The sequence below is a fragment of the Theropithecus gelada genome, chromosome 1 (genome assembly GCF_003255815.1).
Source record: "Theropithecus gelada isolate Dixy chromosome 1, Tgel_1.0, whole genome shotgun sequence".
NCBI lineage: Eukaryota > Metazoa > Chordata > Mammalia > Primates > Cercopithecidae > Theropithecus > Theropithecus gelada.
The window spans coordinates 71,707,604-71,731,583 of NC_037668.1; the positions used below are offsets into that span (position 1 = coordinate 71,707,604).

General features: G+C 47.0%; 1 protein-coding gene and 1 pseudogene across 1 annotated transcript in view; one reads left to right on the forward strand and one right to left on the reverse strand.

Moving 5' to 3' along the window:
• The window catches only part of ST3GAL3 (ST3 beta-galactoside alpha-2,3-sialyltransferase 3), a 234,131-nt gene that overhangs the window by 148,815 nt on the left and 61,336 nt on the right, over window positions 1–23,980 (forward strand).
• Window positions 2,146–3,567, reverse strand: LOC112623700 (annotated as a pseudogene).

The window sequence follows — 23,980 nt, forward strand, 5'->3', positions numbered from 1 at the left end:
CACCACACCTGGCTAATTTTGTATTTTTAGTAGAGATGGGGTTTCACTATGTTGGCCAGGCTGGTCTTAAACTCCTGACCTCAGGTGATCTACACGCCTCGGCCTCCCAAAGTGCTGGGGTGTGAGCCACCATGCCCAGCTGTGGTTTTCTTTATATTTACTTGGCTTGGAGTTTATTTAACTCCTCAGATCTATAGGTTCATAGTTTTCTTGTTTGTTTTGTTTTCTTCTTTGTAATCACATTTGGACCTTGTTTACATATTTTCTCAAATATTTTTTCTGCCTCATCTCCTTTCCCAGGATTCAAATTACGTGGATGCCATTTTATTTGTCCCACAGGTCACTGATGCTCTGGGTTTTTGTTTTTCAATCTTTTTTCTCTCTCTACTTCATTTTGAATAGTTTATATTGGTATGACTTCACATTTATAGCTTTTTCTTTTATAGCATTTAATCATTTGTTAATTCCACCTGGTATATTATTATGTCAAATACTGTGTTTTTAATCTCTGTAGGTTCCATTTAGGTCTTTCTATATCTTCTGTTTCATTTCTTACTATGTTTGTGTTTTCTTCTGCCTTCTTGAACATTTTGAGAGTTATTGGCAAATTGCCCTTCATAGCAATTTTGGGATTTACATGCACGCATAGTAGATTATGATGGTGCCATCCTTTGTTTTCTTCTGTTTTACAGTTTTGTTATTTATATTTAAATTATTAGGCCGGGCGCGGTGGCTCAAGCCTGTAATCCCAGCACTTTGGGAGGCCGAGACAGGCGGATCACGAGGTCAGGAGATCGAGACCATCCTGGCTAACACGGTGAAACCCCATCTCTACTAAAAGATACAAAAACCTAGCTGGGCGAGGTGGCGGGCACCTGTAGTCCCAGCTACTCGGGAGGCTGAGGCAGGAGAATGGCGTGAACCCAGGAGGCGGAGCTTGCAGTGAGCTGAGATCTGGCCACTGCACTCTAGTCTGGGCGACAAAGCGAGACTCTGTCTCAACAACAACAACAACAGCAACAACAACAAAAATTATTAATGCATCTATTTTTGGTTTTGTGTGTTAGGAATGAGATTGAGTTCTAGGTTTTTTTTTTTTTTCATATGGGTAGCTAGTATTTCTTGGTATTTTGATCACAAAATAAGTAAATTCAAGGTTTTGATTTCTGTAGCATCAATATTTTGACAGAAAAGAACTTGATAAAACTCTTTTTGATGTGTTAATTTTGACATCTACAAAAACAAGCCATTAAATATTACCTTTTTTAACTTTTTAAGAAATTAATTTGCGTTCAAATATTTTTGAAATATAAAAATTATGTTTTTAAAGCTATAATTCTTGTAGACATTCTGTGGTTAAAAATTTGATTGTGCTTATTAAAAATGGTCACATATGTTTTGCATTCCAGCAATGTGAAAATAAAGTTTCTTTGGGAAGGTGACATTTGGTTTCCTGATTATGGGAGGGAGTTGGTTATCTCAGGTGGAGCAGGAATGGTTGATTCTCACACCAGGATGGGACTGGGATTCCCCAGGATGGAGGGAGGAGACCCTTTCTACACCATACTTTGAGCTACTGACAGCAAAACCCTCCCACCATACTGGGTGCACCTTGTGTACACTTGACTAATGTACACTTCTGATTTACGGCACACAGCAGAGGCTTCGAGGCGAATTCCGTTCTCCTTTGGCATGCTGCTGGGTAACAAGATAGTAAGAGTGGCAGTGTGTACAAGCTGTGGACAGGGGCATTTCCTCTCTGCTGCAGCAAGGCAAAGGAAAGTCCACGGAGAGGAAAACGCTAGAATCTTTCTAATAGCTTTCTAATAGCTTTGCCCTACACCATGGTCTAAATGGTCTAAATGGCTACACAGTATTTTATTTTTCTAGAATAATTTTATCCAGCTGTGAGAAAGCCAGGTTCAAATTAAAAACTTCTAATAACCTGTCCCAGAATTAGTAACAATAAGACTTAAACAAATTTTGATTTATGAAGAAAACATGAAAAAAGTCCAAAAGAAGCCCCCTCAAAGGACAGAAGCGCCAGTAGGTCCCTTGTGGGGCAGTTTGTACATCTCTCAAGGGGGTCCTCCAGCAGGCAGCTTCCTCTGTGGCGCCAGGTGCGTCCAGGGTGGGCCGGCTGCTTTAGAAGTTAGGCAGGCCAGGCAGAGGGAAGAGAGAGTGAAGCTCTCGACCTCCTCCCAGAGAGCCTGCACACCCCCCTGGTATTTATCCCCTGCCAGTCTCTCCTTGAACTCTTTCAGGGTGGCTCCAGTGCCAACGTTGCTGTAGATCTGCAGGGGTTAGCTTTAACCCTGTGTGGATAAAGTGGGCTACTTTTTGGAAGTCTTTTTCCAAAAGTCCGAGGGATGTCAGTGCTGGGGTCCCCAGCCGCAGTCCACTGGGCCGTGGAGCGCTTCTGTCACCTGGGCAGGTGTTCTTGTTGCAGGCAATAGAACAGGCTTCTAGGACCTTCTCAGCCCTTCTGCCATCTGTGCCTTTGACTGAATGGAGATCCACGAGGATCAAATGGTTGTCAGAACCACCTGTGACTGTTTTGCAGCCCAGCTCCGTCAGTGCCTCAGACAGAGCCCTGCAGTTGGCCACCACCTGGTGCTGATAAACTTCAAATTCCAGAGTCACAGCTTGCTTCAGGGCCACAGCAACCCCAGCAATGGCATGGTTGTGGGGACCTCCCTGAAGGCCAGGGAACACAGCAGAGTTGATGAGAGACTCTAGGTAGTACAGAATCTCTTTGCCAGTCTTGGGATCCATACGTTGCACTCCTTTCCCGTAGATCATGCCGGCTCAGCAGCCTCTCAGGTTCTTGTGAGTGGTGGTGGTCAGCACGTGGCAGTGTTTAAATGGGGAGGGCACCACGCCAGCTGTCACCAGCCTGCTGATATGTGCCATGTCCACTATGAGATACACTCCATTCTCATCTACAGTCTTTCCGCAGGCGGGCATAGTCCAGGTTTTAGGAGCAGCAGCTGGTTCCTGCAGTGATCAGCTTCAGGTGGAAAAGGCGGGCATTCTCCTCCAGCTGGTCATAGTTGATGTAGCCAGTGTCTAGGTTCACCTTATAGGGCATAGATTCAAAGAAGATGGATGTGGCAGAGATTTTCTTCTTGTCTGTCATGAACCCGTGGGTCAGGTGGCCCCCATCTGGCAGGTCCAGGCCCAGTGTACACTCGAAGTTTGCAGGGGAGCCTGAGCAAGGCTGGACGTTGACCCCCCAGCACTGTGGGCCCAGCTTATAGGCCTGCAGGGCTCGCTTCTGACAGAGGGTTTCCAGCTCACCAGTAAACTCAGTCCTGCCTTAGTATCTCTGGCCCGGGTACCCCTCAGAGTATTTGTTATTTAAGCAAGAGCCTAGGGCCTCCAAAACTGCTCGGCTGGCAAAATTCTCTGAGGTAATCAGCTGCAATCCAACCCTCTGCCAGTACTCTCCTTCTTAATGATGTTGTAAACCTCAACATCACTGTCTTTGAGGGGCTGCGCCAGCATCTTGTCATGTGAGGACCACAGGTCAGCATCCTTGTGGGCCCCATTGACTGGCATCGCCATTGCATGGGTTCGAAGCTGCCAGAACATGACCCTGCACACGTGCCTAGCCTCAGTCCCACGCCACCGCCAGTGCCACCAGAGTCCCAGACCCACAGACCCAATGCCCCGCACACTGCCACGCGCCAACCACGTGACTTGTCGCACCAACCCCAAATCCCAAACTTGGTGCAGGACTGCTAGTGCTCTGCTAGGTGCACCCCTCGCACCAGGCTTAGGCTTGACCTAAATCTTACCTTTTAAAAAAAATTCCCAAATGCTGTGTGAAGCATACATTCTCTTTTCCTATGGTTCACTCTTCCCTGAATGACCCACCTAGTCATTGACTCCCATCCCTAGGTGCAGACTATGGAGCAGGCAGTGTAAAGGAAGGGGTGCCGATGTGCCCGCCCGTCCAGACCAAAGTCCTGCTTCTCTGGGAAGCTAGCCTGTTTGCTGTCACACTTTTGTACTCTCTGCTGAAAAGGCCTCCTTTTCTCCCTCGAATATTGCGCACTTGGATACATCTTCCTCTAATTAGAGAGATGGGGAGGGGATGGCAGTAGGTCCAAAGGAACTCAGATTTATTGAGCACTTGTTTTACTCTAAATTTTGAGTTAGGGCTTTTCGGTCTGTTTGGTCTTATGGAATGCAAAGTCTTCCCTTACCTAGAAATACACTCCATTACTCTTTCCCCTACCTGTGCACCACCGCAGTGCCTCACACATAGCTTTGTTATTATGTACATAACTATTGGCTGGTATTTCTTCTCCCATAGAGACTGTGAACTCGCACAGAGGCATGGTCTATTCATGGCCGCCAACACCTAGCAGAGCCTTTAGCACACAGTAGACACTAGGCATTTGTATTGCGAATGGAAATTAATTCTGCCCTCCAGAGGTTGAGAATGTAAGGATGTGGGAAATGTTGATAAGACTCTCTTTTAGTGGAGAGAGTTACTGAAGAAAACTATTGTGACATATTCCAATATATGATAGATTGAAAGGAGATGAAGATTTGGAGACTGAAAGTTCTCACAGCTTTCTCACTTCACAGGCTGCGTGATCTTGGAAAAGTCTGAGCCTTACTTCACTCATTAGTCAAGAGAATGAAATGAGAGGATGTGTCTTGGGGCCATAAATGTTAGATCATTTCAACAACATTTAATGTTAGACACTTAATTGAGTGAATTCTGTTTTCTCAGTAGCTTTCTTTATAATTAGATAAGTTATTTTTCAGGAAGAAAAATAAAGATCCTAGAGTAGGTCACAGTAAACATTTTGAATGTTTTCTTTAAAAAGAAAAAATATAACTCGTAAAACCTAAATTGACACATAATTGGCATACCCCATTTTCCTGCGAACATTTTGCCTCATACATTTGAGTGGCTGTTTGTGCTTTGGTGAAAGACATGATTGAGTGTCATATCTTTTAGTTGGTGGTCAGTGGGGCCACTCAGTATTGGGAGAAAGTGAGGTGCCTACAGGCTAAGCCTGTGGCCAACAGTTTCAGCAGAAAGCAGAGCCCTAATCCATGCCACGTCCGTGCTGCAGAGTGATACTAGCAGCAGTGACAATGATAGCTCACACCTACTGATGTTTACTTTGGATCAGGTCCCGTGCTGAAACTTTTTCCTATTTCTTCTGTTTTAATTCTCCCAACAATTGTATAATGAGACTAACCCTTGTTAGTCAAGTTTTAAATACGAGGAACTAGAGGCATAGAGAAGTCAAGCAGTTTGCCCGAGGTCACACAGATAGGAAGTGATAAAACTAGGTTTTGAACCCAAGCCCACATATTTAACAACCGCTCTCTACTTCCTCTCACAGCTGCTGTTTCATGGGCAGGCTGGCTAGTGGCCAAAGTACCGAGGCCTACCAGATGCCTGGTAGTAGCTAATGAGGTGCTGATGTGGAAATGGTTCCCTTACCCAGCTCTACAGAGGAAAACCACACTTCTCTTGAGATGCATTTTGTTTTAGGAAGGCTGGGGTGTGTAGTGTGTATCTGTGACTGTGCGTCTGTGATTCACATACTGCTAAGGAATCATTGCTGTGGTCCAAGCTGGCTGAGTTTCCAGGTGCAAAGATGGCCCTTGAAACTTTGCAGAGCTCTGAAGCAGGAAGTCTAGAGAGTTGACACACAGTCCCAGCTGCCTGATTTGGGACCCTTGCATGAGAAGGTACAGGAAACCTATTGCACTGCCCTGGGGACTTTGAAAGCTTGTGGGCTCCTGGCCAGTGTAGCTGAGTATCTGGTATCCCCACATTACAAAGCCCCTCCGTCTCTGCCCTTCCAGAAAAAGATTCTGGGATTTTTATCACTACAACACCAGGGAGGAGTGGTAAGATTGAGAGGCATCCTTGACAAATTTTGTCCCATACCATAAATTACGGAGGAGAATAGAATACCATCTACTTCTCTACTTCTGCAGAATCGTTGTCCTTCTAGGCTGAGAGCACACTGGGCACTCCCATACCCCCACCAGGAATGTGCAAGACTTGCTACAGTTACCTTCTCCGCTCCCTCATGTCCTTCTAAGTCTTAATCCATGTAGTCTGGCCTCCACTCTCGCTTCTCTCCTCCTCAGAATGCTCTAATCCAGACCACCAAAAAGCACTGACAAATCCGACAGATAGATAGTCCTTCTCTTTTTATGATGTCTCTGAAGCATTTGGCAGTATTGACCTCTTCCTCCATTTTGAAACTCTCTCTTCTCCTTAATTCTTTGTTCAAACTCCCTTCCAGTTCTCCTACCTCTCTGTTCCTTCTCAGTCTCTATTGCAGGAGATCTTCTTTTCCTGTACCCGTCCTTACATGTTGGTGTTTGCCGGGTTTCAGTTATAGCTCTCCTCTCTTCTCACTCCACTGCTTTAGCTAACATCGTATGTGCTGATGACTCTCAATCTCTCTAGCCCACATCTCTACTGATCTCTAGACCCAAATACCAAACTTCCTGCTGGACAGCTCCACTTGGATGACTCAAAAGCATCTCAAGTTCAGTGTATCCAACTCACCGAATTTCCAACAAATCTAATCAGCCTATGTTCTTATTTCAGGAAATGGCACCACTATCCATTCTCACCCAAGCAAGAAATCTGGGAGTTATTCTTTGTCCTTCCCCTCTCAACCAGATATCTAATGAGTCATCAAGTCCTGGCACTTGTGTACTGTCTTCTTTCTGAGGTCAGTTCCTTCCCCTGAGCCCTGATTCTCCAACCTCTGTCACCTCTGCAGGAACCCGGATCTTCATTCTCTTCACTGTTTCCTTCTTATCACTATTTAATCATATTCAGGTCTCTCTCATCGCTTATAAACTTGCCACATTGATCCTATTATTCTGTAAACTCATTCAACAAAGTGTCAGATATTTTTCTAGGTGCTATAGCTTCAGCACTGCATAAGTTACATAAAACCTCTCCCTTCAGAGATCTTACATTCCACTGGCAGACACAGATAACCTGTGCACATAAAGTGTCACGCCATTTTTAGAGCACCTACTGTATGTCAGCCACTGTGCCACCGTATTTCATTATTTCATTTAGCCTTTACAATGGGAGCCAATCATAATTCCAAAAGACACAATCACGAATGCCGTAGGCCCAAATGCTGAAATCCTAAAAGATCAGTCGGGCGCGATGGCTCACGCCTCTGATCCCATCATTTTGGCTGGCCAGGGCGGGTGGATCACCTGACGTCAAGAGTTCGAGACCAGCCTGACCAACATGGCGAAACCCTGTTTCTAATAAAAATACAAAAATTAGCCATTCATGGTGGTGGGCGCCTGTAATCCCAACTACTCGGAAGGCTGAGGCAGGAGAATCACTTGAACCCGGGAGGCGTAGGTGGTAGTGAGCCAAGATCACACCATTGCATTCCAGCCTGAGCGACAGTGCGAGACTCTGTTTCAAAAAAAATATTAAATTAAATTTAAAAAAAAAGGAAATCCTAAAAGATGAGAATCCCAAAAAGTCTAAAACCCTGAAAATCACAATTCTGAAAGATTAAAATCTTGAAAACATCATTCTGGAAAAAATAATTTTTAAAATTATTTAAAATATATTTATTTACATTCTTAAAAGGGGATTTATTTGATAAACGTAAAAACATTACAGAACACTTCATAGGCCACTTTACACAATGAAATGGGCAATAATAACATACATATTTTATTGCCTAGCATAAACAGGTATACTAATGAGAGGCATGAACAGGTTACTAATGACAGTCACATGGATATCACAGGAACAGGCAAACTGTTCATAAAGAAATAGGTACAAAGGGACACGTATGAACACATTTCACTATAGTTGGTAATTGTGTACACCCAGGTTGACAACTGCGGTCATCTGAAATACTGTGACAGACATCTGAAATACTGTGACAGACATCTGAAATACCGTGACTGATCTCACCACAGTCTTTTGTCAAGATCAGTCAAAAGTCACAGTGGGTCACTACTGCATATGCAGTTGTTCGAAGAGCCAAGATCTTGAGAAATTTTATCTTTCACAAATGCATGTATCCAAAAAGGACATCTCTTATTGAGGAAGTTTCAGTGTTTTTACATACACGCACAGTCGTTACACCCAAAGTCAATGTGATAATGCACTTTTATGGAGTCAAATTTGCAAAATCCCTTTACAACAATCCCACGAAGTAAGTATTGTTATACCCATTTTGTAGATGGGAAAGCTAACAACTTGCTCAAGGTCATAGTAGCACAGAGCCAGGAATCAAACCCACCAACCCCACCCTATGTCCTGAATCGAGGCTCTGAACCATGGACCTGGAGGGGAATACAGATTCCTTTTGTTTGGAGAGTGTTTTAAATATTTTCAGTAGGTACCCGCTGCAGTGAAATCCTTGGGTACAGGCCTTTCCGGGAAGAGCAGAGTGCTCTATAACTAAAGCTTCTCTGCAGAGTGTCTAAGAGTAGCCTGCATGGGCTAGACAACCTCAGTGCCTGTCCATGACCTGGACTCCAGCTTACAGCTGGAGGAATTGCCGTTTATGTCCTGTCCTTTTCTCTGCCCACCATTTTTTTTTTTTCCATATATTCCTTAGCGTCAGGTGTTGGAACCACCTCTGGGAACTCATCCATGTTCTGCTTTTAAATTAATTCCACATCTTGCCTGAGCTTACTGCCTCCTCCATTATTTAAGGAATTTAGCCTGCCAGTTCCCTATAATGGTACACCCCATCTCTTTCCTCTTTGCTGTATCTTCCAGTTCTCATAGGTGGAGCTGCAGTAGACATCCAGAAGTTGCGGGATTTTTTTTTTAGATCTCCTTCCCAGATGACTAGGGACCCACACTTGTTTGCAAAGGTGAATCCTGCAGACCTAGCTGGTTATAAATCCATCTGCTCTAGAAGTTCTAGGCCTCAACCTGCTGTTTCTGATGGTGTCAGAGTACATTGTTTCTCCTACCCCAGGACAGGACCTGAGGAGCTACATCTTACCCCTTTCTTATCCCTTTCTAACTTATCCCTTTCTAACTTGCCAGGTGAATGACAGGCAAAGCCTTGGTAGAATGTCCCAGACAGGCAAAAGGCAGTTTGGAACCTGTTGTGTGCTATAGAATCAAAGGTGATTTGAACTGGTCTGCCACAATATTTTTGAGATACTGGAAATAAGGTTTTTGAAAACATTTATGACAATTAGGGTCAGTTTATGTTCCTGAATCTAATAAATAAAAAATAGGCCTGGCACAGTGGCATGCACCTATGGTCTCAGCTATTTGTTACCAAAAAAAAAAAAAGAAAGAAAAACTTTTAAAAATGGAGCATATATTTTATATGTTTCCTTCCTTCCTTCCTTCCTTCCTTCCTTCCTTCCTTCCTTCCTTCTTCCCTTCCTTCCTTCTTTCCCTCCTTCCCTCTCTCCCTCCCTCCCTCCCAGCCTGCCTGCCCGCCCGCCTTCCTTCCTTCCTTCCTTCCTTCCTTCCTTCCTTCCCTCCTTCCTTCCTTTGAGTCTTGCTCTGTTGCCCAGGCTGGAATGCAATGGTGTGATCTCGGCTCACTGCAACCTCCGCCTCCCAGGTTTAAGCGATTCTCCCGCCTCAGCCTCCCAAGTAGCTAGGATTACAGGTGCCCGCCACCATGCCCAGCTAATTTTTGTATCTCTAGTAGAAACAGGGCTTCACCATGATGGCCAGGTTGGTCTCGAACTCCTGACCTCAGGTGATCCACCTACCTCAGCCTCCCAAAGTGCTGGGATTACAGGCATGAGCCACCACACCTGGCCTTATTTAATTTTTCTAGTAATTCATTTTTATTCTGTTTTATAAAATTATCATTCTGTGACAAGATAGAAATTTAAAAAGCAAAACCAACGGATCCTTCTTCACAGATGGTTTGAGAAGTTTTGGACTATAGTGGAAAGAGAACAGGTTTTGGAAGTGAATAGGGCTGGGTTGCTTAACCTCTCTGAGCCTCACCTTCCTCATCTGTACCTACCTTCCCCAGAGCTAAGAGAAATGGTGCATGGAGACAAACACATATCCAGGCATATGTGCTCTGCCAGAGGTGAGGACAGAGGGTTGTGGGGGCACAGAGAAGGTCCTTCAGCTGGAGGAGTGATGAGAGATTGACTGGGGAGACGTCCTGGTGAAGGCGATGCCTGAGCTATGCTGGGAAGGGTGGGGCTTCGGCAGCAAGACCAGACACACTGGTGGGGGCAGCTTCCTCCTTTGCAGACCAGTTCCAGCCTAAGAGCAGGAGCTGTAGGGGTGCTTAGAAGCGCAGTCCCTGGTGAGAGCATGCAGGCTGGCTGCATTCCTGTGGTATTTGAGGATTGATCTTGCCAGATTAGCAGCTTTGCTTTTTTTGGTTCAGGTACAAGATCCCCACGTGGGGAGTTCTTGCTGCTTGTGAGGAGCAGAAGCTGGTGAAAGCACAGAACGTGATCCTGGCCCTCCTCCCGAGCTGTGTGAGGCTCCCAGCCAGGAGCAAGCAGCTCTGCGAGTTCCTCAGTGAGAGGGAAGGCCCAGGTCTGAGCTCCACCCACACAAGTCCCAGCGGTGAGGCAGCAGTTCAGCAGAGAGCAAGATGCTGGCACCTTCAGGATTGTGTCCTGCTTTCCCTACTCTGTCTGCACCTGGGGACACAGGTCACTCTCTGACTGGTCTCCCCAAATAAATAGCCGGAGCTAGAGGGGAGAAGGAGGGCTGAAGCCTCGCCTCCCCACTGTGGAGGCAGGACAGCAGTCTATGCCTGCCTCCCATGATGAGGGCCCTTGGCTCTGCCTTCTGCCCTGACACAGGCAAAGAGTCCAGATCCAGGCAAATGAAGTGTCAGAGGGAAGCCACGGCCCTACGCAGGGATCCTGAGTTCAGTGAATCTCTCAGGAGAGAGGTCTGGGCTAGAAGAAAACAAATTGCAGGTAGGTCCATATACAACCCCCAGAGCGTGGACGAGATTGTCCAGGGATAATGTGGCGAGTATTGGGCCACATGGCCTCTGTTCATAGGAGTTCCTGGTCAGAGAAACACACACCTGATAGGTGGCGGCAGCACGAAAGCAGGCCTGTCGGCAGCAGGCCCTGTGACATCTTTGTGGCCCTTGTGTTGGGATAGACCCATCCTCTCTCTCTGGGTTCCAAGGGCTTAGTGTGGGGGAAGTTTCCCGCAGCAGACAACTTCCGAACATAGTTTGAAAACAGAAGATTGGGGCTGGTCATGGTGGCGACCAGCCTGACAGACATGGAGAAACCCCATCTCTACTAAAAATACAAAATTAGCCAGGTGTGGTGGCGCATGCCTGTAATCCCAGCTACTCAGGAGGCTGAGGCAGGAGAATCGCTTGAACCCGGAAGGTGAAGGTTGCAGTGAGCCGAGATCACGCCATTGCACTCCAGCCTGGGAGACAGAGCGAGACTCCATCTCAAAAAAAAAGAAAAAGAAAACAGATGATTGGAAAAACAAAGTGACACCTTTTGGTTTGCTGCTCAGCCCCTTCAGATAGTGTGTCTGGGCCAGAGGCCAATTGCCGTTTGCAGAACTTGCTCTAAGAAGCAAATGCCCAAATGGAGCAAGTCCTCCAAATGGAGCAAGGCATGTGCTTGAGGCCTGAGCTCGGAGACCAGCTCTGATGAGGGGTGGCTCTGCCTGCTGTCTCCACTGGCCTTGCTCCCATGTGTCCAGGGTGACTGTGATCAGTGAGGGTCTGGCCAGGTTAAGGGCTGTCGCCACCACATTCCCCGTCTCCATCACCCATCCTCATTCGTACCTTGAGACCAGCAAGAGGGATTAAGGGCAGGACTCTGCCAGCTATATGTTCACTCTTAGGCCACTTCTGACCATCCCAAACTCCCTGCCTCTGTCCCTGTGCTCTTCTCTTTCTGCCCTGTGGCTGTTGCACACACAGGGGCCCCTGATACCCAAGTCCCTTCCTCCGAAGGGCTTCTCTCTGCCCCTCCCTACCCCTGAGGGAGTATGCAAGGAGAACTGGTTGGATCAGGCCCATGAGCTCATGTGGGCCTCCTGATGGAAAGAATCCTTCCTCCTGACCTTTTTTAACATGGTCAGCAGCTGCCTCTGATTTAGCCAGTTCTGCCTGTAGCCTAGTCATTCTGGGGGCAAAATGAAGAAAAGTGCAAGAGGCAGTAGGGCAGAGCACAGCACACCGTGACCCACACTCAAGGCTGTGGGGAAAGCCAGCTCATCCAGGAGGCCTGGGCTCCTGACACAGTCCTGTCTCCAGTGGGCCCGCTCCGGGAAAGTTGCCGACTCTCATAGAGATGCATTTCTTTGCTACCACTCAGATTATTGGGAGGAAACACAGGGTTCAGAGACCCCCATGTGGCCAAGGAAAGCTGTCGGCAAAGGCACAGCTGCATGTAGAGTGCAGGTTCCGGAGCAAAGGGTGAGCCTGGTTCTATCCATCTCTGATCCAGTCCTCGTCAGGTACTCCACAGAGGAGCATTTGCTAAAGGAAGAAAGGTAGGACCGGCCATTTCTGCCATTCATCTGGATCCCAAGGGCCATCCTTCATGAGCAGCAGGTCTCTTCCTGTCTAGCCATGAGCCCCTTTCCCTAACCCCTGGAGTGCTAGATGCAGAAAGGGAGGGCAGTGGAGGGATGTGGGCTATGTGGGTTACAGCCACCATGTTCTCCCTAGCCAGAGGTTGATCATTTTTTCCAGCCTGTGACTGCGCCTAATTTCAGACCTTTTCTGAGTGTAGGCCTAGATTTCAGGAAGTAGAGAGCTTTTGAGCTGAGGCAAAAGTGGTCTTACTGTGCTTAGACTGTCATCTGTTGGCACTGCAGTGAGGCTGGTCAGGGGAAGAGGGGTACATCTTTACCACCTGGCCTCACCGCTGTTTCACCGATCCCTGTGGCTGGACCTTGTGTGCCTGTGCCAGGTTCACAGCATCTCCTTCCTGCTTTCTCAGCAAAGATGGAATACAGCTGGGAGCTCCTCTGCCTCAGTCTGGGGAGGTGAAAAGAACTTAGGTTTTGAAATCAGGCAAGCCTGGGTTAGAATCCCAACTTTGCCACTTTGCTAGCTGTATAACCTTGGACAAGCCCTTAGTCATGTTAAACATCAGCCTCCTTATCTGCAAAATGCGAATAACAGCCCCCATCTCATGGGCATTTATGGGGATTACACAAGATAATGTCCATGATATGTGTGGCCTGGTGCCTGGCATGCAGCGAGTGCTTTGTCTGGGTTGGTAAGTGTGGTTCTGTTTTATGCCCTGACTGCCTCAACTCTCATGGAGACCTTCCAGTAATATGTCTTAGTGTGGAGCTGTCAGGACTTGTATAGACTGCATACAAACTCAGGTGATTGGCATTTGTTGATACAGAAATACTTCCACATATTGGGAAATGTGGCTTTTGGCAACTCCAGCTACACAGGATGCAACCGATGACTTGTAATTTATGCTGATGCATAAATTTAATTTAAGCTGATGCTTAAATTAATAAATTAAATTAATAATTTAAGCTGATGCTTCCTGGTGCCCTAACCCCTAGATGCCAATGCCCTACTAACCCATAGTCTTTTATGCCTTCGTGCTGTGCCTGCTAGTCCCCCAGCCTGGAGTGCTTCTCCATATTCTTTGCCTTAAGAACTACTGCTTTGGCCGGGCGCAGTAGCTCACACCTGTAATCCCAGCACTTTGGGAGGCCAAGGCAGGCGGATCACCTAAGGTCAGGAGTTCGAGACCAGCCTGATCAACATGGAGAAACCCCATCTCTACTAAAGACACAAAATTAGCCGGGCATGTTGGTACATGCCTGTAATCCCAGCTACTCAGGAGGCTGAAGCAGGAGAATCACTTGAACTCGGGAGGCAGAGGTTGTGGTGAGCCAAGATCACGCCATTGCACTCCAGCCTGGGCAACAAGAGCAAAACTCCGTATCAAAAAGAAAAGAAAAGAAAAGAAAACTACTGCTTTTACTTCAATGAGTAATTTGAATGTTGCCTGGCATCAAGCACAGCAGTCTCTGCTCAGAGAACTGCTTGTGGCAGGCCTCTCCCCTCCAAAGGGGCCTGGACAAGGCAGGTACTCAGCTTGGCCAGCTTCCCACATGCATGTGCTGTCTGGAGTGTCCGTCCTCACATTCTCCACCTTTAAAACTCCAGCTCAGATGTCACCTTCCCTGTGAAGCTTTTCCTGCCCTGGAGCTCCCCCAGCTCTGTGTGCACCTCTCTCTGTAACAGTTCTGTGTATATTGCATTGTAGTTCCATCCTGAGACCTATACTGATCCTTGTCTAATTTTTACCTCTGTCTTACCCTCCATCACCACTTGGTGACTGACTAAATTGGGGACAGCTCCCATTTCCCTTTATCTATCCTATCACCACATTGCTTGCAGCTGGCTTGGGCTTGGGGAGGGAAATGGAAGCGGCAGGTCCTGCTGACCTAGTTGTGCATTCTGCCATATCCAGGCCCACTGTGCAGCTGGGCCCAGCACTCTGGGCTTCCTTCCCAGGACCAACACCAGCAGCATCAACAACAGTGGACAGAGCCAGGTGCAGTGGCTCACGCTTGTAATCCCAACACTTTGGGAGGATCACTTGAGCCCAGGAGTTTGAGACCAGCCTGGGAAACATACCGAGACTCTGTCTCTACCAAAAAAATAAATAAATAAATTAGCATAATAGTGTGCACTTGTAGCCCTAGCTACTACTCAGGAGGCTGAGGCAGGAGGATTGCTTGAGCCAGGGAGGTTGAGGCTACAATGAGCTGTGATCATGCTACTACACTCCAGCCTGGGTGACAGTGTGAGACCCAGTTTTTGTTTGTTTGTTTGTTTGTTTTGAGACGGAGTCTCGCTCTGCCACCCAAGCTGTAGGCTGTAGTGCAGTGGCGCGATCTCGGCTCACTGCAAGCTCCGCCTCCCGGGTTCACACCATTCTCCTGTCTCAGCCTCCCTAGTAGCTGGGACTACAGGCGCCCGCCACCACGCCCAGCTGATTTTTTGTATTTTTAGTAGAGACGGGGTTTCACCGAGTTAGCCAGGATGGTCTTGATCTCCTGACTTTGTGATCTGCCCACCTCGGCCTCCCAAAGTGCTGGGATTACAGGCGTGAGCCACTGTGCCCGGCCGAGACCCAGTTTCGAAAAAACAGTGGACAGAGTCTAAAGTGGCTCTAAGGACATATTAAATTCTGGATTATTCTTCCTTCAAAACATTGAGTTTGATGGTCTCCCTCCGTTGACTCAAATAACTGGATATTGCATGTCTGTCTGTTCACTCATGTAATACATTTTTATCGAGTGCCGGGCACTGTGTGGGCACTGGGGAAATGCTTTTTAAAAATGCAGGCATAGTCCCAGCTCACTGTCTGGGGGAAGTAAATTGAAGTTGTAGCTCAGGGTTTCGGAGACATTCAAGTCAAGTTGAAGAGTGAGAGACTTGGTTGAGTGCTGCCTCACAGCTGCATTTCAGTGCCTGGCTCTGACCAGGCCACAGCACACACCACTGCTAAGTGTGGGGCTGTGGGGAGGCCGCCCTGCACCCACTCCAGGCTGGAGGCAGTCACACAGTAGCTGTGCGGGCTGTGGCAAGAATGAGACTATGACAGCCCTGGAGCCTCAGAAAAACTGGCTTGTGAATGACTTTGCATGGACCAGGGTTGTAGACAAACAGAAATGACATCTGAAAAGACTCCTCTGAGCAAGTCCCCTGGCACATTCACACAAGTCAAGTTCAAACAAAAGGCTGTTGATGACATTTCTTCGCACAAGTCACGAAAAGCTTCAGACCAAGGATGAGCAGTTTCTGCTTCTGCAGTTTGGAGATCATAAAGAATAAAGAATGGATTGGGGAAAGCATAGCTCCATCACTAAGCCAGCCTCTGCCCCCTAGAATGGGGCCTATCTGATCAATATGATGTTCTTAATCCTGGGAGACCCCACAGAGGCCCCAGTCTGGCAGAGAGTGTCCTCAGGGTGTGGGAGAAGCCTCCTCCTCCTCTTCCACCTCTGTGGAGCAGCGACCAGGCCTCCAGATAAAAGCATGCTTGCATCAGCACCTCATAGATCTCGATCCGGACCTGCCCATGGTGACTGCTGCCCCACTTCCAAGCCCCAGAGACCCTAAGTATTCTGCCCCTCCCTGAACCCCTAAGCACTCACTGTCTACCAAGCCTAGTGCAGAGGTCTAGGGGAGAGTGACAGATAAGAAACTGAGTGGGGGCTGGACGCAGTGGCTCATACCTGTAATCCCAGCACTTTGGGAGGTCAAGGCAGGCGGATCACCTGAGGTCAGGAGTTTGAGAACAGCCTGGCCAACATGGCAAAACACCGTCTCTACTAAAAATACAAAAATTAGTTGGGCGTGGTGACTCACACCTGTAATCCCAGCTACTTGGGAGGCTGAGGCAGGAGAATCATGTTAACCTGGGAGATGGAGGTTGCAGTGAGCTGAGATGGCACGATTGCACTCCAGCCTGGGCAACAAGAGCAAAACTGTCTCGGGAAAAAAAAGAAAGAAAGAAACTGAGTGGGCATTGTGGTTACTGTAGCAACAGAGCAAGCACAAGGAGCTGTGTGTGCTCTGATAAGAGCGCCTGACCAAACTGTAGGCAGGAGAGGCTTCCCAGAGGTGGTGACACCTGTGCTGCCTATTGGAGGACAGTTAGAAACTGGCCAGGTAGAGAATCTAGGGAAGGGCAGGAATCACGTGGAGGGAAGGAGACACACTTGGAAGTAATTTGGCCTATTGGAGTACAAGTCCTTGGCAAGAGGCCTTGAATGTCATGCTGAGAAGTTTGAACTTTATTATGAGGTCAACCAAGGTTTCAAAGCAGGGAGGGAAGGACAGCATCAGATTTGTGCTTTAGAAAGGTCATTGCCTGAAATGGGGAGAAAGGGTTACAGGAAGTAGGACTGAGAAAGAGTCCTGGGAAGAGGTGATAAGGACAAGTTCATGCAATATTAGGGGAGGAGAAATGACAACATTAGGTGGCTGGTGGAGGGATGAGTAAAAATGGATTCCTAGTTTCTGTTTCAGGCAGCTGGCAAGATGGCGGCACCATTTCCTAACATAGGGAACACAGGGAGAAGAGCATGCTTACGGGGCAGCTGTTGAGTTCATTTGGGGAGAATGCTCAGCTTGAAGTTCCTGCGGGACATCCCTGTGAAGCACCCAGGTCCTTTAAGGGATTTTTTTTTCCAATTTCTTCCTATTGTAAACAGAGTATCTATGTACAACATTCGTATAAATAAGTCTTTATGCAGCTTCCTCACTATCTCTGACATAGTGAAATAAATTTTTTCATTACATCACATGAATTTGTAGTATCTCTCCCTTTGAGTCACCAAACTTCTCAACGTGAAACCTGTTCACTTAAACTTCCTTCCCTCCCCTTCCTCCATCACTTATTTTATAAGCATTTCCATATACTGGGCACCATGCTGGGTATTAAGGATGAAAAGTAATACATAATCCTTACCCCAGAACTTCAGTCTAGAGTGAATCAGACATGAAAACAAAATTATATTGTGCTGACATGATGGTAAATGGAAGTCTAGGGTGCCACGAATACACAGAAAGGAGACACCTAATCAAAGTGAGGTGTCAGAAGGGGCTTTTCTCCTAAGGTAGATCACTGGGCTCACTCCTCTTCTGCTGTTATTGTTTACAGGACCTCTTGACCTTCATTCTGATCATCTGCTAGCATTAAAGGGCCAAAGAAGACCTTTTCATTGGTTCGCTGGTGATTGCTGACTCACCATCATGAAGTTGAAAAGTTGTCTTTCTTTTTTGTTTTAGTTTTGTTTTTGGCAGGGGTCAGTGCCATAAGTGTTAGTGGGTGGGATACATTATGTCAGTAGCTCCTTAAGATACATGGTCTGTGGACCTGAAGTATTCATGGCCCCTCAAGGCCACATGCAACCAGAGCCAAGCAGCTGGGCCTTTCCCAGGGCTCCCGACCTCCTCTGGAGTCATCACTGTCTGCCTCACACTCCCATATATTTTCAACACTGCCGGTTCTCAAAAACACCCAGGTAAGGACATATCATGGCCCCTTTCAGCAGCCTGGGAAAATGCCTTGGAAGTTTCTTTTTCTCCCCTACTGTAAGCCTGCAGGACAGGGAGGATCTGTGACAGAGAATACCTGGGAGAAGCCATCTTTTGGGGGAAAGTGGTCAGAGAAAGATTTTTGAAGGAGGCGATTTTTTTTCAAGGCGCGGTAACTCACACCTGTAATCCTTGCACTATGAAGCTCAGGCAGGCCGATCACTTGAGCCCAGTAGTTTGAGGCCAGCCTGGGCAACATGGCGAAACCCCATCTCTACTAAAAAAAAAAAAAAAAAAAATTAGCCACGTATGATGGTGGTGTGCACCTATAGTCCCAGCTACTCAAGAGGTTGAGGTGGGAGGATCCCCTAAGCCCAAGAAGTTGAGGCTGCAGTGAGCCATGATTGTGCCACTGCATTCCAGCCTGGGTGACAGACTGAGACCCTATCTCAAGAGAAAAAAAAAAGATTAAGGAATTAGGCAGTTGAAAAATGACAGGGTAGGTATTCTAGACAGAGGGAATGCATAAACTGAGAACGTGATGCACATAAGGACACTCAGATAACTGCACATGGTTTGGTACATTTGGCACATAATGTTACATCCTAGATGCTGGAAAACAGGCTAGAGAAGTAATCTAGAGCAAGATCATGGAAGACCTCACAAGTCACTCCAAAAGGACTCTAGATTACATCCTTAAAGATGTGGGAAATTAGGCCAGGCGCGGTGGCTCATGCCTGTAATCCCAGCACTTTGGGAGGCCGAGGTGGGTGGATCACGAGGTCGGCAGTTCAAGACCAGCTTGGCCAAGATGGTGAAACGCTGTCTCTACTAAAAATACAAAAATTAGCCAGGTATGGTGGCGGGCACCTGTAATCCCAGCTACTTGGGAGGCTGAGGCAGAGAATTGCTTGAACCCGGGAGGCGGAGGTTGCAGTGACCTGAGATCACACCACTGCACTCCAGCCTGGGCAACAGAGCAGACTCTGTCTCAAAAAAAAAAAAAAAAAAAGATATGGGAAATAATTGACATGTTTTAGGCAAGAGACAAGATTGACCTAATCAGATTGGCTAATCCAAAAGATTGCCCTCACTCAATGTGGAGGATAAATTGGAGGAGGGAACTTGGAAGCATGAAGCCCAGTTAGGAGGCTGTTGTGGTGACTGGTGAAGGCAGTCCCATGGGGATGGAGAATAAAGACTGTTTGAAGAACACTGAGGAAATAGAATCAAAGTGTCCCTTCTCTCCTCCCAGAACATCTTATAAGGTACTTTTCCATCGACACCACATGTCCTGATGATATTGTTGTCTGTCTGCCCCTCCAGAGCACAAACTGCATATTATTTCTCTTTGTGGCCAGCCCTAGCCCCTGACAGTACCTGGCACTGACTAGGTGCTCAGCAAGTGCTCATTCTGAGTATGGAAGGCTAGGGAAAGGGAAGAATCTGGAATGACTCCCAGGTTTTTGTCTTCAAAGGTAGGTGTATTGGTCTGTTTTTATGCTGCTCATAAAGACATACCCAGAACTGGGCAATTTACAAAAGAAAGGAGTTTAATGGACTTGCGGTTCCACGTGGCTGGGAAGGCCTCACAATTGTGGCAGAAAGTGAGAGGCATGTCTCACGTGGCAGCATTCGCTCACATGGCAGGGAAACTCCCATTTTTAAAACCATCAGGCTGGGTGCAGTGGCTCATGCCTGTAATCCCAGCACTTTGAGAGGCCTAAGTGGGCGAATCATCTGAGGTCAGGAGTTCGAGACCAGCCTGGCCAACATGGTGAAACCCTGTCTCTACTAAAAATACAAAAATTAGCTGGGCGTAGTGGCTCACACCTGTAATCCCAGCTACTCAGGAGGCTGACGCAGGAGAATCGCTTGAACCCGGGAGGTGGAGGTTGCAATGAGCCAAGATCACGCCACTGTACTCCAGCCTGGGTGGCAGAGCGAGACTGTCTCAAAATAAATAAAGCCATCAGATCTCGTGAGATTCATTCACTATGACGCGAATAGTGCAGGAAAGACCCGCCCCCATAATCAATCACCTCCCATCAGGTTCCTCCCACGACACATAGGAATTGTGGGAGTTACAATTCAAGATGAGATTTGGGTGGGGACACAGCCGAACCATATCAGTAGGAAAATTGGAGGTGCCATTGATTGAGGTAGAGAACCTAAGAAGAAGATCATTTGTTTCTTTTATTTGATTTCTGACTTTTGGGAGGAGGAAAGGGCAGAGATCATGAATTTGGTTGTGGGCATAATGAGTTTGAGATGCCTCTGGGACACTTAAGGAAAGATGTAGATAGTCATTTGTATATGTGGGTCTGGGGTTCCCAGGGAGAGGTCAGAGTTAAAGATGATGCAGTGGGAGTTATCAGCAAGCACATAGATGAAGTTTTGGCAGCGGCGAAGTTGTATGGGGAAGGTGTGTTAACTGGGTCCCAAATTGGCAGCTTATGAGCTAAATCTACCTGTAGACATGCCTTATGGCACAGTGTTTTAAAATAATGTGAATATTTTTAGACAGTGTGTAATTCTAGCTTGCTGTAACCCTGCCCCTTCTTGTTTTCTTATATCTGGCCCATTACACATATTTACCATACCTTCTTGGCTCTTTTAGGCATTCGAGTTGGTAATTTTTTAAGGAAGAAGAAAACGGAATGACCTAACTCTGGGGAATACTAATATATAAGGGTTGAATAGGATGAAGGAGAATAGGGAAAAAATGGCTAGAAAGATTAGAGGAAATCAGAAGAGAATAGAATTTCTCTCCAAAATTGTGGGAGGCTATATAAACAACGTACTTGTATAATAAAGTATAAAATGTAGATTCCTCTTCATCCAGCAGTTCCACTTCTAAATATTGTACATACAAAAGTAATCATATGTATGTATGCATTACTATAATAGGCTGTTGCAGCATGTTTATGATAATAGCAAAAAACTGGAAACAGCCTAAGTGCCTCTGAGCCAAGCATGGTTCATGTAGTATGTCCCTGTGATGAAATAGTATGTAGCCATGAAAAATGATGTCAGACTGTATTTAATGGCATGCTCCCACAGTTTATTGTTAAATTTGTTAAAAAGCAAGTTATGGGACACTATATATAAGATAATTCCATTTATGTTAAATGTCTGTTTATGGAAGGAAAAGTCTGGAAGCTTTCACACACAAATCACAAGAACTTCCCAATAGCTAAATCTAGTAGACCTTTCTCTGGCCTCTGTGCCATTGACCTGTCTGTGGCTTTTGACACTGTTTAACCTTTCTTGGCTTTCTGCTTCTTGTCTTTTTTCCCTAACTTTAGTCCCATAGGCTGGCACTCAGGACTGAAAAATGGCAGAGTCATTCCTGGGAGAGCCCTTCAAAGCTAGCGGTTTGTTTAAACCCTGGGCATACCCAAAGCAGGGCACTTACTGGGCAGTTCTTCCTGGAAAGGAGCAGTTAGGGACAGTGTCTTCCTGACTCTCACCCCCTTGAGTCTACATATCTCTTCTGGGGTAAAACCCTTCCCAGGGCTCTGGGTACAAGTTTCCTCTCCTTGCCCACGTCCCCCACCCTCTAGCAAAGTTGCCTGGCTGGCCCCTCTCTCCCACGCCTTCTGTTCAATCAAGGGGTTATTTTTAACTGTGTTGTGTATACCATGCTTAAATCCTGGCAAAACACCAGAGCTTTGGAAGAGACACCCGAGATGGAAATAGTCTCCCACAACCTCTGGCCCCTTTCCAGCGCTTTTCCTTTTAAAGAGAGTAAACAACTAATCCAAACTGTAGACAGCCCAACAAAGAAAGTCCCTAGATGCTAGCACTGAGCAGCTGAACCCACAGCCTTGGCCATGACGTTAGACTGGGGCCTATCTTCAGCCCAGGGTGAGTCCAGGGAGAAGATGGTTCTTGCCACTTTCCTGGGCTTGGTGGTTTTAGAACCCTGTATCTTGGAATCATGGAGATTACTTAGTCCATTCCCCATTTCCAATAGCTAGAAGTCCTTGACCTGCAGAAACAGCCCGTTCATTTCAAGATACTCATCAGTAATTGGAGAGGCTTAACTATGAAAAGCCAGAATCTGCCTTTCTACAACTTCCCCCTGTGGTCTTAGTTCTGCCTGCCAGAGGACATAGGACAAGTCTAATCCCTTTTCTCCATCAGTTGTTCAGAGATTTGAAGCTGGTGATGTCTCTTGCCAGACATCTCTGCCCTTATAGGGTATCATAAAGGGCCCCTCCCTATCAGAAAACCAGAGAAGAAGTGGTTTTCTTCTCAGGGAGCATAGCAGGAGAAGCATCTCCCCATTTTTGATGCTCCTCATAATGCCTCACACCCAAAAGATGCTATTTTCTTCAATGGTCATGTCCCACTGACCATAAGCCTATTCTTGACATGCTCTTGCCAAGCCCCCTCCCTTCCTTCTCAGCACGTATGATGGAATGTGTGGGTCCAAACCAAGCTTGGCAAGGTAGCTGTCATTCTGGAGTATTTTGGATCCTCTTTGGTCTCCAATATAAACTGTTCCTTTCCTTTCTCTATGTCTTCCATAGATTTGAGGATTAAGCCGTTCTGTTCTTGTCTAAACAGTGCACATAAAAAGAGCGACTGAGATAAGCCTAATGCAGAAACTTGCCCCCTACACTGCAGGCAGTTAGCAGGGCTTCTGTCCTCTGAAGTTCACCAGCTTCTATCTCTCAGACCACCCTCCCTGTAGCCTACATTGGTATCCATCTCACACCTGGCCAAATCCACCTGGAAGGGCAGTTGCCTCATGCTTTCCTAGACCTTGTCATGGTCCACATGTGATATCTGAGAGCTACAGGCAAGGACTCATGCCCTAAAGAAGAGCCACAAAGTTCTAGAAGGAGCATTTACCCCAGAGTCAGACATCAGAGGCTCAAACCTGGTTCAGCACCTTCTCTCTTTGGACAAGTCACTCAAACTCTAAACCTCAGTGTCTTCATCTGTAAATTAGGGGGAATGCCTATCTACTTACTTCAAATGAATTTTGTGAGGCTAAAATGATATTGTATAATGAAAAACAGTAAGAGCAAGGTGTTGATAATTATTTCGTAAACATTTATTGAAACCCTGCCAGTATGTAAGCCCTGTAAGTGACATAAGTAGGAATCCCATGAGCCCTGTTGAATTTTGATCCAGCAGGAGGTCTGCTTAGGCCTCCAGGCCATCGCAATCACAGGCCATGCTGGGAGGAGGGGAGCCCCAAGTATGGGGAAGGGAACCTGGGACAGGGCAGAGCAAAGGCTTCCCAGAAGGGGCTGGAGTCAGGCTGAGAACAGGCCACCTTCACTGGTCTGGTCTGGTGTCAGGACACATGTTGTGCATAAAAGGCCTGAAACCCAAGGGAGGCAAGGCAGGAGCAAGACCTCAGGGGTTGGAACTGGAGATGGAGAAGCTCTCAGAGAGCTGTGTCTCTGGAGGGTGGGGGTGGGAGCTGGTTGACATGAGGCTGAATCCCAGGCCAGGACCTATGGTTCGTGCATGTGAACTGTTCTTGGGAGAGCTGTGATGGGAAGAGGACAGGCTTGAAGCTAGTGGGGACGTGGCCATGGGGTGAAGTGGGTGTCTGCAGAGAGGAAAAGTAGAATGTTTACAAGGGCCACTGTGGAAAGGAGAAGAGGCTGGTACTAGGGAACCCCAAAACTATTGAGCACGGAGCAGGCCAAGTGGGCCAGGAGTCTGTGGCGGCCACCTGTCTGCTTGTGTAGGTTTTCTCCAGCAGGTTTCGTCCTCCCAGTAGTGAGGTAAGGATTCTGAGAAGTAACCTCCATGCCAGAAAGCTTGGCCCAGATTGATTCTGCCTCCTAGGATTCATGTGTAGGAAACAGCCTCTGTTCCTGAAGTGAGGAGAAAGATGCTGGGGCTTGGGGCAGTGACAGGACTCAGGCCATTCCAGAAGGAAGAAGCCATGGCCCAAATGAGCAGCTGGCCACAGATAATAGTTCCCA